At 41.1% G+C, this 23,251-nt stretch overlaps 3 long non-coding RNA genes across 3 annotated transcripts in view; 1 reads left to right on the forward strand and 2 right to left on the reverse strand.

Moving 5' to 3' along the window:
- The window catches only part of LOC135299401 (uncharacterized), a 61,686-nt gene that overhangs the window by 11,032 nt on the left and 27,403 nt on the right, over window positions 1-23,251 (forward strand). The gene's annotated exons all lie outside the window — the stretch shown is intronic.
- On the reverse strand, window positions 14,049-16,663 carry LOC135299402 (uncharacterized). The gene is made up of 3 exons (XR_010361383.1): window positions 16,522-16,663; window positions 15,264-15,312; window positions 14,049-14,584 (listed from the first exon to the last, which is right to left on the reverse strand). It is a non-coding gene; the product is annotated as an uncharacterized LOC135299402 (long non-coding RNA).
- Window positions 18,615-23,251, reverse strand: part of LOC135299400 (uncharacterized) — a 34,606-nt gene continuing 29,969 nt past the window's right edge. Inside the window, exon 3 of the long non-coding RNA XR_010361381.1 lies at window positions 18,615-22,367. This is a non-coding gene — a long non-coding RNA (uncharacterized LOC135299400). The remainder of the gene's footprint in view (window positions 22,368-23,251) is intronic.

Genomic DNA, 23,251 nt, shown 5'->3' on the forward strand with positions numbered 1-23,251 from the left:
CTGTAATTTTCAGCAAATAGTTCTGAAGCCAAAATCAGAATCAGGGACCTTAGAGTTTTTTAGGATGGGAGTCTACAAAGAAAAAACCCATAAATGGACAATTGCAGGGACTGTCCTGATTCTGAGCTAGGGAAACTTGTTTTTCTCTTTACCTCTATTGGATTTGTTGGTCTTACTGGTCTTCAAGCCAGTCAGATCAGTTTCAATCCTGTGAATATGGTGGGGACAAACAGAAGTGGTTTCAGAGGGCACACAGCTGTCTTGACCACTGTCTTCTCACTGCAGCTCTGATCCCAACTTCCTGATTGAGCTCAATCTAATTCTAAGCCTTGTTTAATAACCCACCTTGTTTTATTGTATTTGGTTCCCATGGGCCTGGTACCTCCACTTGGAGCTTGGATGCTGCAAGGTCCTCCTGCTGTGCTGGCAGTTTTCCCCCAGCTATAGCTGGTAGCATGCTTACAGAGCTGGCAGAACTAATCTGGCACTTGGTTATTGGCTTTGCCTTCTAATTCCCTTCTGAGAACTGGTCCCTGACTTGGATTCAGGCCAAAGCCCAGTGCAATTGGGAATGAAAAATAATAGATTTCTCTTAAGCAAATGTTTCCTTCCAGCAGGACAGACAGGCTTCTTAACTCCCCCTGCACCCAACACTTGATAACTAAAGAGGAATTTGGGACTTGCTATCTAGTCCCAGCTCATGGGAGTTTTTTTAAAAGGTTTTAAAATTTATTATTCTCTAGCTTTCCTCCTATACTTCCTCCATTTATCCTGGAGTTCTCTGTTGCTAGTAACTGTGCAGTCATGGTTAATCAAAGTGCCTTTTTTTTTACCATGTTGGAAAACTGTGTGAAAGCTGTCTTTTCTCACAGCAGGGGACTAAATGGGCTCCTTGGCATCTCTGCAAGATGCCCCCTTTGCCAAGGTGTCCACAGGCATACACTCACCTCCTGGGGATGCTGCAGCTTCCTCCAGCCAGGGCTGTGCAGCCAAGGAGAAGGTGGACTGATCATGGAGTGGGTGTGTAGGCTTTACACAAAGGCCAGGAGAAACCCTGGGCTATGGCAGTCCAAGTACCTGTCTAAGTACCAAGTACCTGTCAACTAATGAGCCAAAACCCACTTTCAAAAGATGGTTTCCTTACGGAATTCCGCATCCTGAAGACACAATGACATGTGATAACAGCAATAAAAATTCACATCACAACATCAACTCATAAAACTTATTCAAATGAACTGAAAAATAAAAGCAGTACTGAATGATTATTTGAAATGGAGCAAATAGAAAGACATGCATAGTTCTTATTATCCAAATGCTTCATCAAGTAAAGAAAAAAAAAATGGATGGTAATGCTTTGTGATTTTATTCCCCTGCTACTAGGTCAGGACCTGATGTTCTCTACAAGATTTTGAGTGGCAATAATTACTACTATAATATATTAATAATATTTAATTATATATAAATATTAATATTATTGATAATATTAATTTAATAATAATGATATTGTGGTTTCCAGGCAAAGATTTTGCATATCATGCAGTTGTCCAGTCTCCAGGAAGTTGGAAAATACCTATGCCATAGAGAAGTGCTGCATATTTGCTTGTTTGGGGAATCCTGAACAGGAAACTCTGAGTGACAGGAATTTTTTTGTTTGTTTGTCCTTTAAATTCCACTGTAGGGTGAAAAAAAAAAGTTGGTTTTTGTTGGTTGGTTGGGTTTTTGTTTTGGTTTTTTGTTTTGTTTTTGTTTTTTGGGAGTTTTTTGTTTGTTTTGTTTTGGGGTGTTCTTTTTTGGTGGTTTTTTTTTTTGGAAACAGAATCTTTACTTGAAAATGCATTAAGAAAAAGCAAGAGGAGTCAAAAATGCAGCTAGGATGCATGTCATGCATCATTACATGTCTGTCATGCATCATTACACTAGAAATACATCCCCCTGACAGCAGAGCCATGGCTCTTTACCTGCAAGTGACAAATCAGTTGTTCTAGGGAAATAAAAGACATGGGAAAATAGAAATAGGCTCAAGATATTTTACTACCACGTCTGGTTCCAGTTCTGCTACAGTTACCACCAAGGGCATAATTAATTGAACTTAGAGCTAGCAGCTTGTTTGGGCAGCAGCAGGGTTTTGGCAGTCCCCAGGGCAGCCTCCCAGAGTCCCAAAAAGCTATTCAAGGGGAAAAAAAATGGCTTTGCCCTTTTGTGCCTGGAATCCGGATGTCTGGCAGAGGGGCAGGGGCGGAAGGGAGTTGCAGCTCTGCATTGTCCTTCTGCTCCCGTTGTAGACACACCCTGATATTCTTCTGCTGTGCAGATCCCTTTCAGCTGCCTGGTCTTAGCACCTTTGGCTGTAGGAATAGCTGAACACTTTCCCACGTCCACCCCCTGCCACTGCAACTGAAGAAGTTTCATGTTCACAGGACTTTATAAAATATATAGCCTTTTTATTAATTTTGATTTAACAGGTCTTGCTGGTTTAGACTATTTTCCTAACTTGTTTTACTTGGGCAGTCTCTCCTTTGCACATCCACAATGCCACAGCCTCCTGAGTGGCTTTGCTGTTGCAGATGCTGGAGATCTGCTCACCCACCACCCACTTCTGACCAACTGCAGCATCTGCTCTCCTTCACAGCTCTTCCTGCTCTGCCAGGTTCCTCACTGGCATCACCCCAGCCCTCCTCCAGTTCCTGATGGTCACCAAGGTGTTCATTACTGTGTAAAATATTTCTGAGCGTTCAAGGTCTTCTGAACAGTGATTGCAAACTGGAGAGGACTTGAAGGACACTTTAGTTTTGTGTACACCTCAAGTCAAGGACACAACCTGCACATCTGTGGATGCACTGTGCATGAGAAGACAGCCAGGACCAGCAGCTCCAGTGGCAGCATCTCAATGCTCATCAGCTTGATACATAATTTTGTTCACAAGTCATTGGAGCATTTAGCAACACTGATGGAAACAACCTGATCAAGGTTTAGTTTTAAGCCATATTTTTGTTCAAGTTTCTTTTAGTATTTGCAAGGAACGGTTGCATATATAATTCTTTGCTCCTGTCTGTGGAAGGGCTTATGAATTCTGTGAACCAGTGCTTTCTATCACATATTTCCCTCACAGAGCAAGGACTGGGGAGGTGTGGAAATTTGCTAAAGAGGCATCATCAAAACAACATCATTCATTTCCAGTCAAAAGAAAAAGAGTGCTGCCCATGGCCCCTCAAGGGCAGGCAGTGGTTCTGCAGCTGGCTGCTGCTGCTAGAGGTGGGGTACCCACTGCTGGCCACTGCAGGCTTCTCACTGCTGTGCATTCCAGACAGACCCTTCAAATCCCCTGTGCTGAGCATGAGGTAAGAATATTTTGATCCCATCTCATGCCCTTGCTCCCTGTTTGTTTGCATCTCATACCCTTAGGTTACAGGGACACCACCATCATCCCACCCATCATGTGCTGTGTCCTGCTGGGGTCATTTGGGATCTTTGGTCTGCCTAAAATGGAAGCAGTTATACACAGAAAAGACATGAGGATGTGAACAAATATACTATAACACCTGCTTCTGAATGCATCCAGTATTTTAAATTAGTCTCTTTGCTCCCTTGTTTTCTAGGCTAAGACAACCTTTTGGTTGTGTCTTTGTTATAACATTTCTGCAAAATTTCAAATCTCTCTTCATACCTTCACTTTCTTTTTTTTTTTTTTTTTTTTGGCCATTCAAACAGCAGTCAGAAGTGTTTGCCTCTGGTTTTAAAGTTTTGTGTGGTAACAGGAATCTGTGATCTGTAGTGCTATGAGGATATTTCTGTATGGAGCAGTTTAAATGGCCAACTCTCTTTAATAGTCATTATTTATAGATGTCCTGCCATGAGACACACCCTTTTACCCCTAATTTTACATTTCCTTTCATATTTTTAATATGTTTTCAGGATACCCTTTTCAGCAAACCGAACAGATATGTACATAAATGAAAGGTGACCTTTATGCACAAGGAAAGAGTTCTCATGAATTGCAGGAAGTAATAGACTGTATGGGAAAAGCACCTTCTGCTCTTTTATTTTTTTTTATGTACAGCATTTCCTCCAAAGTCTATGACTGTAAAACAGAGCCTTAAGTACCAGCCAGAAGTAGACTCCTGAGTATTTCATATTCAGCGTTATACGTACCCCTGTATTTGTCCTTCAACAAAAGGCTGCTGTCTATTAAATTCATCTGCTCAATTTGAAATTAAGGTCATATTAAAAAGGCTTAATTGTACACTTCTATAGATAGAAAATGCTTTGGGGGTTATCTGAATGTCGGCTGCAGCCATCTATTGCTATTTGGTATAAGTAAATGCCTATTTAACCAGTCTTTGGAATGGAATGTGATTGACAGACTCTTTCCATACTCTCATTTCCATTATTTCATCTATTCACTCTGTTTTTCTAAAAAGTCATAAAATCCAGATTCCAGCTTCCAAAACATACATCCCAGGACTGCTCTTCTCTCTCACCATCTCCAGTACCTTCCTGGTTTCCTCTGCTGACATGCTCTTACCTCCCAATAACCTGGCTCTCCCTTTACAACCACTCTGCATTACAGACATTCATTTACTTCCAGTTAAGCTATTTTTCTTCATCCTGTGATAGTCACCTTGTTGTCCAGATAAACCATCCCAGCTCTACCTCCCAAATGTTGATACCAAGCATAAATACTCTCCCTTCAGATAAAATGGCAGAAACACATCCCTGCTCTCCCAGGCTGGCAGGAAGGGGTCTCATCTGTTCCTACCTACAAGCACTGAATACCTGGAATTGTGTGCTTTGTGCCTCTCCCTCCCTGATGCTGGTAAAATGTTTTTTATCTCTTTTTCCACCCTTCTAAGAGCCAAATAATGTTTGAGGAAACCCTTATCTTTCTCTTTTCCCTGTATAGATGTTGTCATGGCTAGAGCTTGTTGAAGTAGTACTTCTATAAAACCTTTATTTCTGACCCAGTACTCCCATTTGTTGTTTTTGATGTGAGTGGAGAGAGACAGGCATAAGAAGTGGGCTTCACAATGCTTCTTCTTTATCAGAAGGATACTTGTTTATCTAAGGGCTAGGGTGTTTTATCTTTGGTAAATTGCTGTGCTTTCTACTGAGAATGAAATTTTCAGACAAGAATCACATTCACAAAAACTCTACAAGTCCAGTAAGAGATTAATGAAAAATGAGGAATATGTTTTTAGTATGAAATTTGAATATGTGCTTTTACTATACAGCTGACACATATGTAAGGAACAGCAAGGACAAAAGCAGTGAGGGATATTTGTGAAAATATTACAAGTAGCAACTCTGACACCTTCTAGAGTCACTATGCCATGATAATGTACTAGAACATTGCCACAATTTTTTGTCCTTGACTCTTACCAAGTGGCATTCTGACCCATCTGCACCTGTACCCAGGTGCACGAGAGCCACACGTATCCCTGGTCACTGACTTAAGTAATTTTTCTACATTGTTTTCAGATGAATCTGCTTTTCAGATGCACAAATGTGAGGGTACTGGGAGAAAGTAGTCGTTGTTCTTGGTATATCAGATTTTCTAAAATATTTTCAAATAGCTTTCTCAATGTATGCATACAATAACCACACTTTCCTGGACTCATTTTTCATGGCTGTATGCTCAAAACCTACCTACCACTTCAAAATGCAAACTGCTCAGTGGCATAAATCTCCAGTTACACAGAACACAGTAGGGAATCAAGCAGAGTGGGACAGCAGAAAATCAAGATCAGATTTGTTCTTTTTACCACAAAATGCTCACTTTCAAAAAGCCGACCAACCAACCAAAACCAAAGCAAAAAACAACAAACCAACAAAACACCACAACTAAAACAAACAAACAAACCCCCCGCAAAAAATCCCACAGAAACTGAAGAAAACAAATCAAGCCAAGTCAAGGACACATTCAATAATTTCTGAAAAAAGTAATACGACATAAAATTGTTTAAAAAATAACTTCATTAATATATGCTAATAATATTGATCTGGGAAAATACAAAAAATTGGAATAGTGTTGTGGGGATGATTTCTTCTACTTTTTGCTAACATGCCCCCTAATTCAAATGATGTTAGCCTTCTTCTAGTGTGATGATTTCCGATCAATTTATTTGATGAAGGTGTATAAAAACCATGGTCATCCTGATTCAGTGAAAGGACTAGAAGACAATAAATAATGGCATCAGGCCCAGCAGATAGAATATTTTTGCACACTTTGTGCAAAAGCACACACCTGGTATATTTAAAATTGTACACTTTTAGTTGTAATTTCTCTGTTCAGGGTTTTTCCCCTCCAGGTGAAGTGTGCTTGCTCAGAGATTCTTTATAAGGGCAATGTAGTATTTTAGAATGGCTCTTTCCATCTTGACGTTGTGTGCAGACATTAATATGCCTTTTTTCCCTCCTGTTTAGCTTTAGCAAATTTAGATTTTATTTTAATTCAACTTCTGAATCATTATTACGTATTCAATTATTTTCCTGTTTGCTTTTAACAAAGCAAATAGATACCAAACAGCAACTGCTCAAAAGTAAATTTGCATAAGATATAAAAATAACTCTAAAATTCTAGCTTCTACCTTCTTCTGTAATCAGTCTTGCTACATTTAAAGTAAGATGACTACTGCAGTATAACACTTCTAACTGAAGACAATTCTTAATGTACATATTTGTTTAGCTGAAAATTTAAAATTTAGCCTTGCTTTTATTTATGGTAATTTTAATGTCTCCAATGTTTTTCTTGCCTCTGATTTCCATTGTTATCTGTGAAATCAGAATTATCCTTATATGGATCCGTTGAGCCATCCTTTGGAGATAACTGCCTGTTTCCGTTATGGTTGTGAAAGACAGCTTCAGTTTAAGAAAAGTTTGACATTATTACAAGTCACATAATTTCAGTCCCAAATTCAGTGTTATGAGAATCACTTTGACTTGTTCAGTTCATTTCAAAATAGAATAATAAGACAAGAGTCCTAATGCTCAGCAAACTGAAACAAAAAATATTCACCAAACTCTTCTGAACCAGAACAGCTGAGAGTTGCTCACACAAAAGCCTTTTCCTGTGGAACAAAGTAGAAGAAAAAAAGAAAACACAAGGTCATCCAAAACTATTTTTTAAATCTTCCAATAATCATGTTCTCAGACTTTCCTGGTTCATTCTGTGTAGTTTCAACTCTCAGTGACTGAATCACTGAAAATGAAGAAAAAAGCTCAGTCTAAATGGAGAGAGCTGCTGTACCAGCCACGAATCAGTTCACAAACCCATGGTAATTTTGCAGACCATTTGTGTAATATAGAAATGTTTAATAAACTACTTCATTAAAAACTAAATTGTCACTTTGATTTCAGTACCTTTGGTTCACTATTATTTTACTTCAGAATTTCCTTTAATGGTATGTAAAACATTCAAAATGTTTGAGGGAGTCAGAATCTAGCTGAAATATTTTTATTAGCCAAAAGCATTTTGTCATAACAAAGCCTCCCAACTGACTTTCTGTGGTTAATTCTGTTCTTAATTTTCCAGAACTTAAAATAGCTTTTTCAAACTGACATGATTTTTTAGAAGTCATAAATGAGAGAAAATTATGTTTTTGCTTGATTCAATTCTACAGAGGGATGTTTATATTAAAAGTCGTGTTAACTGATGGGCTTCTGATGAGCTTTGGAAAGTTACTGCTCAAGCTGGTTCTTGGTCTTGCTTAAATTCTTGTAGTTTGGGGAGGTGTCTCTTTGGACCCAGCTGCTTTAAGGGTACCCGTGTTGGTGGAAGGGCAGGGATGCACTCTTGCATCCCAGGTGAAGGCATCCCAGATGACAGGGACCAGAACTGCAACTCTGGCAATGCTCCTGTCTCTTGCCCAGCCTGCATTCCCCCTCCCCTGTAGTTTATTTCTGTAGGTGGTACATATGTCACAAGAAGGGAGCCATTGTCCCTGCACACTGCTATGTGTAGAAACAGAATTAAACATTACTTTATTCTTATCCTGGAACTGCTGGCTATACTTCCCACATCTGTATTGTCCAGGATGTTTCTCATGTGCCTGTTCTCCCTCACCTGCAGGTCCCCACTCAAGATACCAGCCAACACTGCAGTCATCAGGGCACATACAGTGCATAGCAGATTAATTTTGTATCTGCAGATACAGAATAATACAAAACCAATAGAAAAGGCATAGTAGCTCACCATACCACTAATGCCACTGGATTTTAGTACAGCTGATATTTCATATGCTAAACAATACAGATCAGGCCACAGAAACATTTCAACACGCACAGAGTTCATGGTCCTTGAGAAGAAGCTTATCCTTAGGAGAAGCAACTGTGGATCTGAATGCATTTTGCAGTGCAAATGCAATCTGCAGATGTAAGGAAGAACTGCAGGCACAGATAGGGCTCAATTTCAGACTGCACAATGCAGGAAAACCAGCTTTTTTGGAGGAGGTGACTGCCCAGACATCCAGCATTTGATTCTGCACCAGTGATTCTGCACAACTAAAGAGCAGAGCTGTGTACTTTGTGGTTCAAGGCCCCAAAGAATTTCCTGTGGATTCATTGCAAAATAATATAACCCAAAATTGATGTAATATATAGCTCTTGGCCTATTTATATCTATTTTCAGTGTATATCCTCGACATCTAAATGAAATCTCCACTGGCCAAGCAACCTGACAGCTGACTGGGACTGAGGCTGGAAGGGCTTCTACTCATCTAGATTTCCTCTAACTCCTATAAAGTTACAGACAGCTCAAAGTCTCCAAAAGAGCAGAGCCACTCTTCCTGCTGCCTCATTTCCCTGGAGAAGAATGGAATGCAGCTATCCCTTGGGTTTTTTGACTACCTGTAATTGTGGCCGCCTCTGTCTTGTTTCCTTCTTTTTGCCTGGGCTTTCTCCTTTTCCGTCACAACAGTAGTACAAAGCAGTGGATAGAATAATGAGAAATACCCCCTTTTGAAAAACAGAATCACATAGCCCCTAGACTGTCATGAGCACTGTCATTCTGGGGTCCTGCACTCCTTCCTCCTGTCTAAACATCCTGTGAAACCCTTGTAAGTTTGGGGAGCAAAGGGTGCCTGAAGATTTAGCTGTCAGGAGCTGTTCATTTGATCAAGTGCAGAGGCATGTGTTTGTGCATGCAATGATTAATTAGGAACGTATCTCAGCATGACAAAATGGTGTGGAAGTTCCTCTGATAGCTAAAATGACTTGGAGAAAACTGTTTTAATTTGTTATAAGTTTTACACTGATAAATTGTGTCTCCTTTGTATGGGGTCCTCCCTTTTTAATTCTTTTCTGCTGAAAAGTGTGCCTGGAGTCTGGCTTGATAAAGACAGGAAATTCTTCAGTATAGTAAAATGTCCAGTGTTGCTTGGTACCAGCTGATAGGAAAGATGACAATTCTACTGAAGGTAATTAAATACATCTTTTAACCAGCTGTTCATTTGTAGACTGTGCAGAAAAAAAAATAGTACGTTGACTTGAAACAAAAGAGAGTTGAAACAAATGTGTACCAAAAGTTAAAAAGGGAATAAGATCATAAAATATTCTGAATTAAAAGGGATCCACAAGGATCATCAAGTCCAACACTTAAGTGGATGGCTTATACTGGGATTGGGCTCGCAACCTTGGTGTTATTAGCACCCTGCTCTAACCAACTGAGATAATCTCAGAGGCAATTAAAGACTTTTTTATTTTTTTAAGTTGTGTCCTTACACTTCTGACAGACCATTAACTCCACAGAGGAAGAAATATAACCTTAAAGTTTGCATAGGAAGCTGGAAACATACTGCTCTGCAGTACAAGTATTTTCTTCCTGAGAGACCAGTGAACTCCTCAGATGGCTGGATTCTGAGCTGTACAAATAAAGCTCACAAGACAAAAACAACAAGAAGGCTCACAAGTCTAGTTGTCCTTTTCTTTTTCTCCATGACTTTTTGGGTGGTCTCAGAAATCATGTTCTTGAGTTTTTACATCCATAGCAGATGGAACACAATATCGAATCTTTAAGAAACTTTAATTGTTTCTCTTAAAAATGCTTGCTGAATACTTAAGTTGAGCAAGTAGTCTAGGAAACAAATGACTGATAAAAAGGCAAAATATATTCAATTGCATTGATTAAAAAATTCCCAGTAATTTCATTGTAACAACTTCAAATATTCTGAAATAACTCATAAGTGATTGGGAGTTCAATTTGCAAGGTGAAAAGTAAAGTAGGACATGAAAGGTCTACCAAAAGGTAATAAAATTAAATCTTTTAGTCCTCTGATATAAGAACAATAAAGGAGTATAAAACCTGATTATACCCACAGAAATAAAATACTTCTGCTTTTTAATCCTGCACCAAAATGGATTTCTTTTCTCAGCTTAATGTGGTTTCTTTTCAGATTTATGTAGTAAGACCCAAATGCAGTCCTGACTTGCCTGAAAATATTGACAATATTTTACTGAATTCAGTGAACAGTCTTAAGAAATATTTTTAAATTGTTAAAATAACTCCTTTCAAAGTTATATATTTTGAGCCTTTTTAAAGGAAGTCACTGAAGGTTGCATTTAGTTACATTTATTTTTCAAACTATTAATGGAATTAAATAAAATACCATATTTTATGCCTACCCACTCTCCTACACCCCTTCCCAATTGATTTTTCTTTTACTTTTTAGCCCCTGCACAGATTTTCCTCTCATGGTATTGCACATCAGCTATTGATTAATCACATAGCTCCAGACGCATTTGGGATTCTCTGCTCCCTGCTTAAGTAGAGAAAATAGTTTTCTTCTGGAAGTAGAAAGATGCAGAAATGTAAGCTCCCCTCCCGAAACCACAATGTCATCTCAGGTTTCAGTTCAAAGGAAGGCAGGATTTATCCTGTGCTATTGTTTGTTTGTTTGTTTTGTTTTTTTGTTTGTTTTTTTTTTTTTGTTTTGGTTTTTTTTTTTTGGTAAGAGAGATATATGAAAGAGGCTTTCTTGCATATGACAGCTGGAAAGAGAGTTGCAGGGAGTTTCAGTGTGACCCAGAAACATGTCCCCACTGTGTGTAGTACTGTTGTAGGTGGAGCGACAAGAGAGGTCCCTGGGAATGTGCTGAGCCCCCCATGACATCCCTGGTGCCCCTGTGTGCACCCCAGCCAGCATCCCATGCACATCCTTGTGTTGCACACATACCCCCATGTCCTCTGCTGCTGGATTGGCAAACAAGCAAGGCTGGAGGGCATTGAAGACTCTGCACAACTCCAAAATTGAATCCATTTGACACTTACAGGGTTAAGCCCAGAGGAAGTGGCTAACATCTCCTCAAAGATTTAAAGGTAAGGTGACTTTATCCAGCTCAAGATCTGGTCAGTAGCCACTTGATGAATATTAATGATAGAAGAAATATGGTTAAACTGTTAGTCATTGTTTTATAGGCTGAGTTCTGTCTAAAATTTACAATGTCAGGCAAATCAATCCTTTTTCTGTGAAGCAAAGGCAGGAGCTTTTCCTGCATCTCTGCTTATGTGTTACAGATCACAAAGCAGAGCCATACCTGAGTGGTGGCAGGTTATGGGCATCACAGGCAGAAGGACTATGCATGCTCAATGAAATTGAGGGTTCAGCTGCACTTGGGTGGGTGGGAGCCAGCAGGGGGAAAAGTAATTTCCACCCATTACTCAAAATACTTCCACCATTTGCATGGGAAAAAAAGTGGAATTTTATTCTCAGGGTACAAGCCAGTCTCTACATGGTGTCTTTTCCTCATGTGCTGCTTGTTCTGTACCTGCCTGGAGGTGGGACAGGGGTGAGTTCCTGAACATTTTTTCTCCTTTTCTGATGCTGAGGACTGGTGCACTAAGTGATCCTGAATGGGCATAGCCAGTCCAAGACTCAGAGCTCGTTCTGTTTTCATTTTGCATGTGCAGAGTGGTTGGATGAGAAGAGTTTAGACTGTGTTCAAAAGTCTGTGTTGATTAGCCTGTAAAACAAATTTAACATATATAACATAACTAGCTAGACTGATAGACAGACTCACATATGCTACAGGAAGTACCTCTGACAGCACAAAGAGTAAAGTACTTCACTTTACTTCATGGCTGAAGTAAAACACAGAGCAATGCACTTTCTCTGGCACTCATGATTTTTTATTGGGAAGAGGAATTTTAAAAAAATGGTAATTCTACATTGGGAGATTGGCCCAAACTTACACAATGCAACCTCTGACCTATGTTAAAGCCAGGCAGTTCCTGACATGATATGGGTGCTCAAGCAGGGAAGAGAGCACACAGACCCTTGTCTCCAGCACTTCTGGTTGAACACAAGGAGAGTCCTATGGCTGATGGAGCACAAAGACTGGAGACTTGGAAGGAGCACAAGGAAGGGGGCTGGAAAGGGAGGGATCACTGTACCTCCAAAGGTAATTAATCTTTGGCACTCTCTAGGAGCTTATCACAACATCTCCCTGTGCCTACACAAGGTCTGTATGCAGCCTCTACAACCCAAAGAAAAGTCTGTATGTCATGATATACCATCAGTCTGCAGAACTAGGCAGAGTTTGGGAAAAGGCTCACACTTTCCAGTCTTTCCTGTCTATTGTTGATTTTCCATTACTCTGCTTCTGGATGCCCCTGAAAAACCGCAAGCGCTTCCCTTCTAGTAGGGTTTCATCACTTTTGCCTCAAAATGAAACTAACCAAAATGAAAAACAGCTGGATCAAAAAGAATTCTAGTAAGCAAATAAGCAAACAAACCCAAACCTTCAAAAATTAGGTTGATTTTAATTCTGTATCTGATTTTGGCCAAACTGTATATTAATTTTTAGTTGTTCTTCTTCCTATCAGTTCACATGTTTTTTGCAAGAAGAATCACATTTGGTTTTAGTCTCCTACCAGTCTCTGATCTGTATTTCTCTTTTGCTGCCATTGGGCAACTGCTTTGCCCCTATGTTCCTGGTGATGTCATGAGACCATATTGCTGGTGATTTTTGGTTTAAACTCAAATTTTTGGTCAGCACCTGGTAAAAAAAATATGCCTTGCTTCTTTTTATTTAGGATCTGAAATACTTTTGTCACTTGGGTTGATGCTACACAGTTTTCTCTAAATCCTCTGAAAAGCTTTGTGCCTTTACTATTCCATTAACCAGTTTACACTTTAGGGCAGGTAAAAGGACAATTCTACAAATCTCACTTGAACTGAGGAGAATATGATCAATCAATAATTAACACTGTTCACATCCAGTAAATCGAAATTCCTGCTTACAGAATGTTTCTCTGGGCATATCATGCTTGTCAGCTCCATTTTCTTCCTGAGCTGCCAGCCAGTGATAGCAACAGACTTAGAGCAGGCATTCTGCAGGTTTGTGTATCTGGGGTGGGTACTAACTTTACTATTTCTTCAGGTTTTTGTATCTGGGGTGGGTACTAATTTTACTAATTTTTCTGCAAGTTTTTGTATCTGGAGTGGCTACTAATTTTACTAATTTTTTCTGCAGGTTTTTGTATCCGGAGTGGCTACTAATTTTACAAAGTAAGGACACAGGAGTAACTCAGAGAAAACAAGAATTCCAGAGCTGGACTGCTGGGACAGGCCTCTGGATAATTACTTTTAATACAGATTATTGAAAAATAAACTGTTCTGTGCTAAAGGGCAGGTATTTAGGGGCTTGAAAGAGGAGGCAAATTAGGCACATGTAAAGGACAGGCGACTGGAGGCTGGGGAGAGAAAGTGGATTTTTCCAAAGGAAAGGCAGAGCCCGACAAGCTTTTCCCACACCGCTCCCCCCGAGGCCAGCCCGGCTGAGGGAGCCGCCAGTGTGTGTGCCCGGCCCGGGCCCCTCCCGAGGGCGCGGCTGCGAGCCCCGGGAGAGGCCGCGCTCCAGCCCCGCCGTGAGGGAGGGAGGGAGGCAGGGAGGGTGCTGTGCTTGCTGCGGAGCTCCGCTGCTTTCTGCTTTAGCCTCTTTGTTTCCCTTGTCCTGCTGCCAGCGGGGCAGACAGTGCGGGCAGTCAGGGAGCAGCTGCCTGCCGGAGCTCGGAGGCTCACGTCACACGGGCAGGGCTGCCGGGCCACAGCCAGCCGGCGAGGGGGTGAGGTCAGGTGAAACATTAGCCACGTTCTCTTGGCTTCCCGCCAGGGCCCTTTCAAATATTTCTTTATGTGCTGCTGATGCTGGGCTTGTCTGGCATTTAAAAGATATGCTCCGGCAGGATTTCACAACGAGCTGCCATTTTACGGTTCAAAACACGTGCGCGCTTATCACCCGTGGAAATGTGTGTCTCCATGAGCCCCTTCCTCTCCCCTCCCTCGGGGCTTGCAGCAGAGCCACTCCAGGCAGATCAATCATGAGGACTGTGTAAGCGGCTAAAAATAATGCAAGTCATAAAGGTCTGGAAGCTGTTGCTCATTTTGGGCTTTGAAGATTCCAGTGTCGGTCAATACCAATGACTGTGCTGTGTGGACAGTAGTAGATAAGGCTCAGATGTTTTTCTAAGGTGATTAACATGACTTGCAATCCTCTTCCTCAAGGCCTCTTGCCAAAGTATGTCTCTTCAGTTTCCCAGGTTGCAGGGAACAGGCAGATATTCTTGACAGTTCGTCACGAGCAGAATTTCATCCTAGATTCAGAAAAAATAGTGTTGGAAGACAGAATGAACTGAGCCTGTATCCTGCATCCTGACAGATGCCAGTCAAACCGGTTCTTAAGGACTCCGCCAGTGCTGCAGGCAACATGTGCCAGTGCTTCCTTGTCCTTTCTAAAGCTTCTCTTTATCCAGATGGGAGCATGGGCTAGATTCTTTATCTACCTGTCCAGCAGTGTAAAGGTGGAGCAGCATGTTGCTACACTACGGGTGACTTGCAGAATGTGGCATAGACAGTATTTCCTCCAGGTCAGGGTGGGGATGGTGAGAAGGATAGTTTGATAAAGCCTGGAGTGCAAATTCAAATGGCTGAAATACATCTTGTGCCCAGGATAAACAACAGAGAGGTCAGAGAAGTGAGCAAATGCAGGCATGAGCTTTCACAGCTTGTGTAGGGTTGTATTTTAATTTTGTGCTGGGATTTGTAATACTGTTGTCAGAGGAGAGTAATGCACTTAAGAAGACACAAATGAAGTGCTATTCTTTAAAGAAACAGGAGATTTCAGTACTCAGGGATCAAATATTTTGTTTAATCTGGACTGGCTCTTTGACAGATTTTGTTGGCTCAACCATTATGCTAGTGCTGTGTTAATGCTATGAAAATGGACAGAGGGTTTTTTTATTATTTGTAAGAAATAGGTAATATTCTGTTTACCTTCTAGGCAATTTGCATTGGTTTTGAGCTCATTTTTCTTCTTCATCTCCTGGAAGATAGGCAAAGAGTAGTTTGAGAAGAAACATACACACGCACACACACACACACACACACACACACACACACACACACACACACACACAGAGTTTACCAAGAGAGGTCACTGCAACATCCTCGGTGGATGCGTTCACAAAGGCATGAGACAACACTCTCAAGGTTGGTCAGAGGGGATTACTACCTGCCTTGTAGGGTTTGGATCTCACACAGGACTCTAAACCCCAGAAGTGAAGAAAACTGTGCACTGGCCCAATCATGGGAATGATTTTAATATTGTGAGGTATTTTTTAAAAGTCTATGGGTTTTTTTCTTGTGTGTGTAAGAGAGAAGGGCAGACAATGTGTGTTGCCAGTTCTTCTGGCTGCACAGAGAGTGATACCCTCTTCTGTAACAACTCTGTCTGGCCTCCTGAGAGTAGGAAGTTTCCAGCTGGCCCTCAGACTCTTAATTTCTAATTAATTTAGTCTAGATCCTACCAGCCCACATCTGCACTCTTCTCTTGCTCAACAATTAGTTATGCAACCCAAGAAAAACATGGTATTAATTCCTGAATTTCCAAGCTCAGTTCCTGCACTGAAATCTTCTTGCCTATCTTCCTGCTGGTCCTGGATTCCCTGTCTCAGGGTAGAAGAAGGCATTGCTGGGGATGCTTCACTTGGCTGCCCCTGCTCACAGACCTGGTGCTGAGGGATGGAGAGCGAAGGGGCAGCAGAGCACAGCATGACCCCCTTTTCATTAACTGATATCCAGAATTAATCATGTTACATGTCCTTCTACATAACATGGATCAAAGGGTTTCCCAGCATTTGTTCCTGTTTGAACTATTGATTTTCTTTGCATAAACCAGCCAAGTTTAATTAAATTATGCGCAGTGATAAAGAATCTACCCTCTGCTCCATGTAAATTGTTCCAGCAGTTAATTTCTTCTCGCTGCTGAAACCACATGCTCTATTTCTAGGGCAGATTGTCTAGACAGATGTGAGAGAGATGTGAGCCCACTCCATAATGTTGCTTCAAATACAGGTATTCCTAAATTACACCTACACAAGCTTTTTCCTTTACTCTACTGAAGAGCTTCACCTTGTGGAAACTCTTGCTGTAAGACACGTTTTCCAGTCCTCAGTCATTCAGTGAACTCTCATCTGAAACCTCTTGACTTGTATGTGTGAAGCCAGAGCACTTTTAAACTGAGACCAGTTACAGGCTTTGTCCATAGCATCCAAAGTTCCCAGGTTCATACATGCAAGGACTCCTTTTGTTGAAGTGAACATTTCCTCCTGTTGGGTTATCTGCCCTGGCCTCCCTGCAGACTCACTGCTTCTGAGGGCTCCATTAACCTGTGAGGATGACCTGAAAGATTTGTCCTCTAATGAATGACTTTACTTTTGGCTGCACTGAAGTTCATACCAAAAATTTGTTGTCTGTGTGCAGTTTTCCAAGCATGTCACATTGCTGCTACTCAGGGATCTGATTTCTTCTTTATTAACTGCTCATCATTTAATATGAATTTGGGTGTGTCCACGCTCACTGAGCTATCCAGAGACTTCAGATAAAATACTTAAAAGGAATAGAAACAAAGACCATCCCATCCCACTGATGCTCCTGAGGCACAAGGCTGAATCTTGTATCTTAGACTTACTTTAATTTTATTTGCCTAGCAGAGATAACAGAGCTCTGGAGGAGAACCTCTAGCTCATCTCTCCTAATGAATGAGCAAGTGCCAAATTTGCTAGGCATGGCTAGCTACAGCAGTGGCTTGTAGGCTGTCAGCCCTGGTGGCATTGCCATCTGATTTTTCTTGGAAGAGATGGGGAGTACCACTAGAACTGTTCTTGTAGGAAGACTTTCTAAATTACCACATGAAACCTCTTCATGCTGCTGTAATGCAGACTAGAGAGCAACCTGCATCCCCATCTCCCCAGTTCTGGCTGCAGCAGTGGTGCCTGATGATGGATGAGAGTGGAGGCAGCTTTTTGCATCAGGGGATGCTGTCTGCTTGTGTGGGTTGTGTCACCATAATTAAGTCCCAAAGCTGATAAAAGCAAACTGCTGGTTAGTGTAGAAGATAATTGGACTCCCCTGCAGGGCCCTGTGTGTGGTGTTCTGCATGAAATTCAGTGCTGAGGTGTATTCAGAGGGCATTGACTAGACAACTCTTCAATAGACCTTTATGCTAGGATTCCTAGTCTGGAGTTGCCACTCAGCTGAGCATGAAATAGGTACTGAGGTCAGCATGTGTGAGGTGGTGCTGAGTGTGGTCTGCACAGAAGCCTAGGAATGCTGAGGTTTGATAGTGAGGTACCAAATGTGTAAGGGAAATACCAGGCTTGGTTGCAAGTGCCTCAAACAGTTTGAGCATTGCTCCTCCTTCCCCTCCTGCCCCTGCCTAAACACCTGTATCCTTTATAGGATCTAGCCATGGTGATTTTGACTGCAGACATTAAATATTGTTTCTATCCACACTTAGGGCTCTACTTGTTCAGTTTTTTCACCATCCATTCCTCTTCAGCCACTTTTCATCACTTCAACCTTTCACCTCAGAGTAGTCCTACTATTTCAGGTCTTTGTTAAAGTTTAACTGGTCATGAACACGTCAGATTGTGATCTCTTACTTCTGCTACCTTAACAGAGTTTCTCTGGGCTTGTAGTGATGCACGGGAGAATAGATCCTCCACCCTACTGCATATTTGCTAAGTGCTAACAGCATATTTGGCTGAGTACAGAATGCAGACAACAAAAAGACTGATGTGTAATAGAGAGCTGTTTTCTCACAGATGCTGCAGCCTGAGCTGCTTGCACTGAGCACTGCAGTTATGACAGGGTCTCCTTCCACAGTGCCCCTGCAGCCCCCAGAATTACTGAGAAATTTTTTCCTTTAAATGCCCTGCTAACTTCTAAATATCTTGCTGACTTGCATGCAGTCCGATTGAAATGACAACATGATGTTAATATTTAACAATTATCACCAGGAACTTCTCACACCTTTTCCTTAGAGGATACAAAGAACCCAATGCCCACCTGTTCCTAAATCCCTGTCATCAGTTTGAACAGATTCAGGTGATGTGTTGGACCTTTATCAGTTATTATCATCTGCAATAGGCCCTGCATAGGACTGCCCTAAAATATGCTTTCCCTGGAAGCCTTCCAGATTGCTCCAATTGCAATCTCCTCAAGAGCCAGAGAGCGTTTGTATTGTGCAAAACAAGAAACAGAAAAACAAAAGCTGAGAGGATAAAAAATAGCTCAAATGACTTAATTTTTGTTTTAATTCCAAGAATATAAGAATCCCCTGATATTTCCCACATACAGCTCCTTTCTCTGCAGCATAAAGAGGATATATTTTAAACAGTACTGTTAAATGAATTATATGTTGCTACTGGATAATGGTCTGCTGTGGAGAGATAATTGTTGAGACAAAGCTGAGGTATTTATTGAAGATAAACATTGAGACAAAGCCAAGATGTTTACTTTCTAAGCACCAGACCGTACTGCAGACAAAACATATAATATCATTAGCATTATTCTTAATGTGTTGGAAGCCTGAACATGCCCCATCACAAACTCTTGTTACCTTGGCAGTGGCAGAACTGGGACTCAAATGAGAAAGGTACCCAGGCTGATCCAAGTACCAGAGGGCAGCTCTGTTGACCGCATCAGGGGCAGTGCCCAAGTGTTGCCCTCCTTGGCCAGTGTCTGCCCTTCTGTAGCTCAGGGAGATGGCAGAAGTGCTGTCTGCAAACCTGATCATTCACAGGTGAAGCATCAGGAAGAACACATTTCTTTTTCATTGATTCAATGAGAAACTGAAGCAAAACATTTCCTGATTCTTCAGGTTCATTTGAGGTAATGAAACTATAGGAGATATGACCAGCCTGTCGACAGATCAGTATTTTACAGTTTTCAAAACTAATTTTGAATACCTTTGAAAAATCCATGCACAGGTTTGTATCTGAACATTGGTGAGGTACAGGCCCATACAAGAACATGGGCAGCTTCAAGCAGAAGCAGGGCCTGATCCCACATGGTAGTGGAGAAGAATGGGCTCTGTGATACACCTGGGCGGTGTGTGCAGCTGTCCTGGCCTGTTTGGGTGTGGTGGGGTTCCTCTGGGTACGTGCTGGTGCAGGTTTGCTTTTGTGAATGTCCTGTGGAGACAGAGCCGTGGCCATGTTGGCTTCTAGGAGGGGAGATCCTAGCAGGTGAGGGGTGCCCTTTCATCCTAGGTGTATCCACACTGTGACTTGCAGCATTTCTGAGCAGGGTCCCAGCCTCCCTGTTCACTGCAGTCACTGGTATTGGCATTGCCCTTGGTAGCTGTAGAAAGTTGTATCAACAGACTGTTTACCACCATTCTGTCCTGGGTATGTGAAGACAGTTAAACACCCAGCTCCTACTGATTGCATTGGTCATCAGACACCTACGCACATCCCTGGGCTTGGGCATAATTTCCTAAACTCATTCAAAGAGGGCAGCAACATCACTGAGTATTATATGATCTGAACATATTTCAGATTGGCTGCAAAGTGAATGTGTGCACCTGCAGAAAATACCGCATGCCACTTTATTATACAGAGCAGAAAGATGATACGAACTTCTTACAAGTATTCTGCTTCTCAAGACTGTAACCCAGATCCTTTTAAAAAAAGATAGCTGAAAATTAGGCCCTAATCTATCTCATGTCTGTGACTTGATTTTGAAAGATACTGAACATCCAGGATTGTCTACCAGCATCAGCTGAAGGAATAATAAAAACTTCTGGGATATCCATCCATCTAGAGAAATTAAACAATTTCCAAACAATCTATCCTTTCTGTATGCATACTGATATATTGGAAAAAAAAACAACCAAACAACAAAACAAAAAACCAAACCCTAAAGAAAAACACCATGTAGTTCTTTATTTGGACTGTCATGGATGGCTCTGTTATGTCTCTGCCATCAGCACTTTCCTTACTAAACCCACATCATAGTATTGTCCTGAGAGAACTGCTGGTTTGGTTCATGCTGCTCCTGTGGGCTTAACTACGGTGTAGCCATTAGTAGCTCACTGCAGACTGGCTGTGCTCCACAGTGAGCTGCTGCAGCTCCCTTTCTGACTGTTGAGTGGGTTTCCTCCAGTAAGCCAGGCACTGAGGGAGATGGTGATCCCCCAGGGCTTGCCCTAATGCACCCTCAGGTCAGAGCCAGATGTCCCTTCAGGAGTGACATGGAGGGGTTTGCCAGACTTGCCCCGTGGAGTATAGTCAGTGTTACTGGGAGCTATGAATTAATTCTGATTGTTTGCAAGGCTCTTTGCAATGTTTGCATATAAAAAGTTGGCCATCACAGAATTACCCAGGGAACATTATGTCATTCATGCTTTTACAACAACTACTATGAGATAAGTTAGCCTTGTTACAGATGAGTGTATTTCTAGCTTTTATTTTAGTTTTGGCAAACTCCCTCCAAAGTTATAATTTTGATTATAGTTCTTCACTGGAGAAGCCATATCTGACAGGTAGATATTATTATGTATTTTTGATTATGTTAGAAGTCTCCAAGAATATCAACAAAAGTCACTATATAGTCATATACACAACAACTATCTTAGACTAGCTACAGTTGTCAAAAAAAAAAAGAGTGGAAAGATAATGATATACAAGCTAAAAAAATTGCAAAAGTAAGGTTATTCTCATGATTTTGGCATTTCTATAAATATTCATATCTTGAAAGAGGAAATTCACAAGAAATATAGCATAAGAATAAAAGTTGTATGGGAATTTCTGGTAGTTCTCTGAGTTTCAGACCTTATGACTGCTTGTACTGTGTTATCTCCCTGTGTCATCTGCGCCTGCCATGCATTTGACAATATATGTTTTGTCAAGTCAAACAGGCTTTCTTAGAAAGAAAGAGATGACATTATTACTGCTCAAGTAGGATTCTCAAGTATTTAATGCTGAGGTAGTAAAAGCTCTGTAAGGATCTTACTAAATACAATTCACATGATGTCCTTCAGAAATGCATTTACTAATAAAGACGTAAATGTAAGTTATTTTGCTTTTGAGAAATTTCAGAGTTGCTTTGCTGTCACCTGCATCAATAACTGCAGATTTGAAAAGCAAAACTGTAATTACTGGATTACTTGGTGCTATAATATTCAATATTATGCTAATGAGGAATTAATTAAAAATGCTATTGGACTGAGGAATCCCTGCCTTCTAGACTCAAATTCACAGAGCCTTTAATTGGGTGTTTAGCAGAAGGCATATGGATATGTATTAAGGCACTTGCTTAAGTTGTCTGACAACATTTTGCCTAATCCTTTCAGCTTCCATACCCCAAAAGTAGATGTGAGTCTTGCTGTCCACTCCTGAGCTGCATAGATGGAAAAAAATAAGTGTAGAAATAGTTGTCATTTAGGTGTGACCAATGCACTGTATCTGTCAGTGTTATAAAAACTGTGCTTCAAGTAGGACAAAAGTGGTGATAACTTTTTCAGTCCTTCCTCAGACAACACTGATTTCCCTCATGGGTGGCTGAAGATGGTGAACAGCAGAAGCAGCACGCTAGCTGGAATTCTCTAGGAGGGACAGTGCTGTACTTTTCTCGTTCAAATCTTGCAGATTTAAAGGATACTTGCATATTCTTATTAGGCCCTTCAGGATATTTGCTGTTCACACATACAGCCTGATCTTCCACTGACTCTCAGCAGTGTGCTTTGCAGCGGTGATGAGTCTTCTGCAGCAATGTCTCTTGGTGGGATACCAGCACTTTTTATTATTGTTAGACAGACAAGGTCAAATACAGTTGGAACAGGAAGTTCTGTGGTTTGCGGTGGTCGTCAGCTTATTGGAAGTTCATTCTTCAGACTCAGAGCTCTAAAAATCAGTTCTACTTCTGCCCTAGCTTTTTCTTACCACAGTGATTTCCGTACCTCAGGGAACTGTGTCTGAGAGCACTGAAGCTGATTGTAGTCTTCACTCTGCAACTTGCTGTGATCTTTTGTAGTGGCTATGAAGGGTCTCAAAGGTAAAGAGCCTCAAGGATGCTTGAAATGCCATAGATGACCTAGGCAAAGAGTAGGGGACAGGTCAGATTCATTCATAGCTGCCTGTGTCAGGTGGAGTTTTCTTGTAGGGAGAGAGTCTGGCAAACATTCCCTGCAGAAGATGCTATGTGTGAATAATGTCAGTCAGGAGTTCAGAGCTGCTATGAGATTAAAGACTGATTTAGCCAATACCACTACCACTACCTGCACAGTGGCTACAAGCCCTTAAAAATGTTTTCCTCCATTTTTCATTTCCATTTTCCTCCATTTTTCTCTTCCACTGCAAGTCACCTCCAGACATTTGTTCTCATATACACAAAGACTACTGCTGTCACAGCTGAAGTCGAGGCATTTTGATGTTGATTTTATTAAGTGTGTGTTCTAGTACCCTTTGCACATACTATTGTGCTGCTTCTTCATCAAGACATGAATACAATGTTTGCTGGTTTTGAAAAAAGTGTATTAATTATGTGAAACACTGAGCCCAGCCCAAACATCAAAAGTACTTGTATGTGCTCACCTTACCACTGGAGGTTTGCTTGACAAAACCAGTGGTCTGTGCTTTACCTTGCATGACCATATTCTTCTTGCAAACTTCTTCTGTTTTGCATATATGTGCTAGATCTGAAATAATTACAACTCCCGTACTTCTTCTACAAATTCCAGATTCCAAAATGCATGCTTTCATAACTTCAATTAATACTAGAGTTGTTTTCATTATTTGCATGTTGTGCTCTGGCGATCATAAAATGAGAAAGGTGCTGCAGATCAAGGAGAGGGAGTGGAAGGAAGGACAGATCAGAAGTTGCAAGAGTTGAAGGAAAAGAAAGGACTTTTAAGTCTTCAAGCAGAAAATTATTTATAAATATGTACTAGAAGGATTCATAACAGATTTAAATGAACT

The sequence above is a fragment of the Passer domesticus genome, chromosome 4 (genome assembly GCF_036417665.1).
Source record: "Passer domesticus isolate bPasDom1 chromosome 4, bPasDom1.hap1, whole genome shotgun sequence".
Lineage (NCBI taxonomy): Eukaryota > Metazoa > Chordata > Aves > Passeriformes > Passeridae > Passer > Passer domesticus.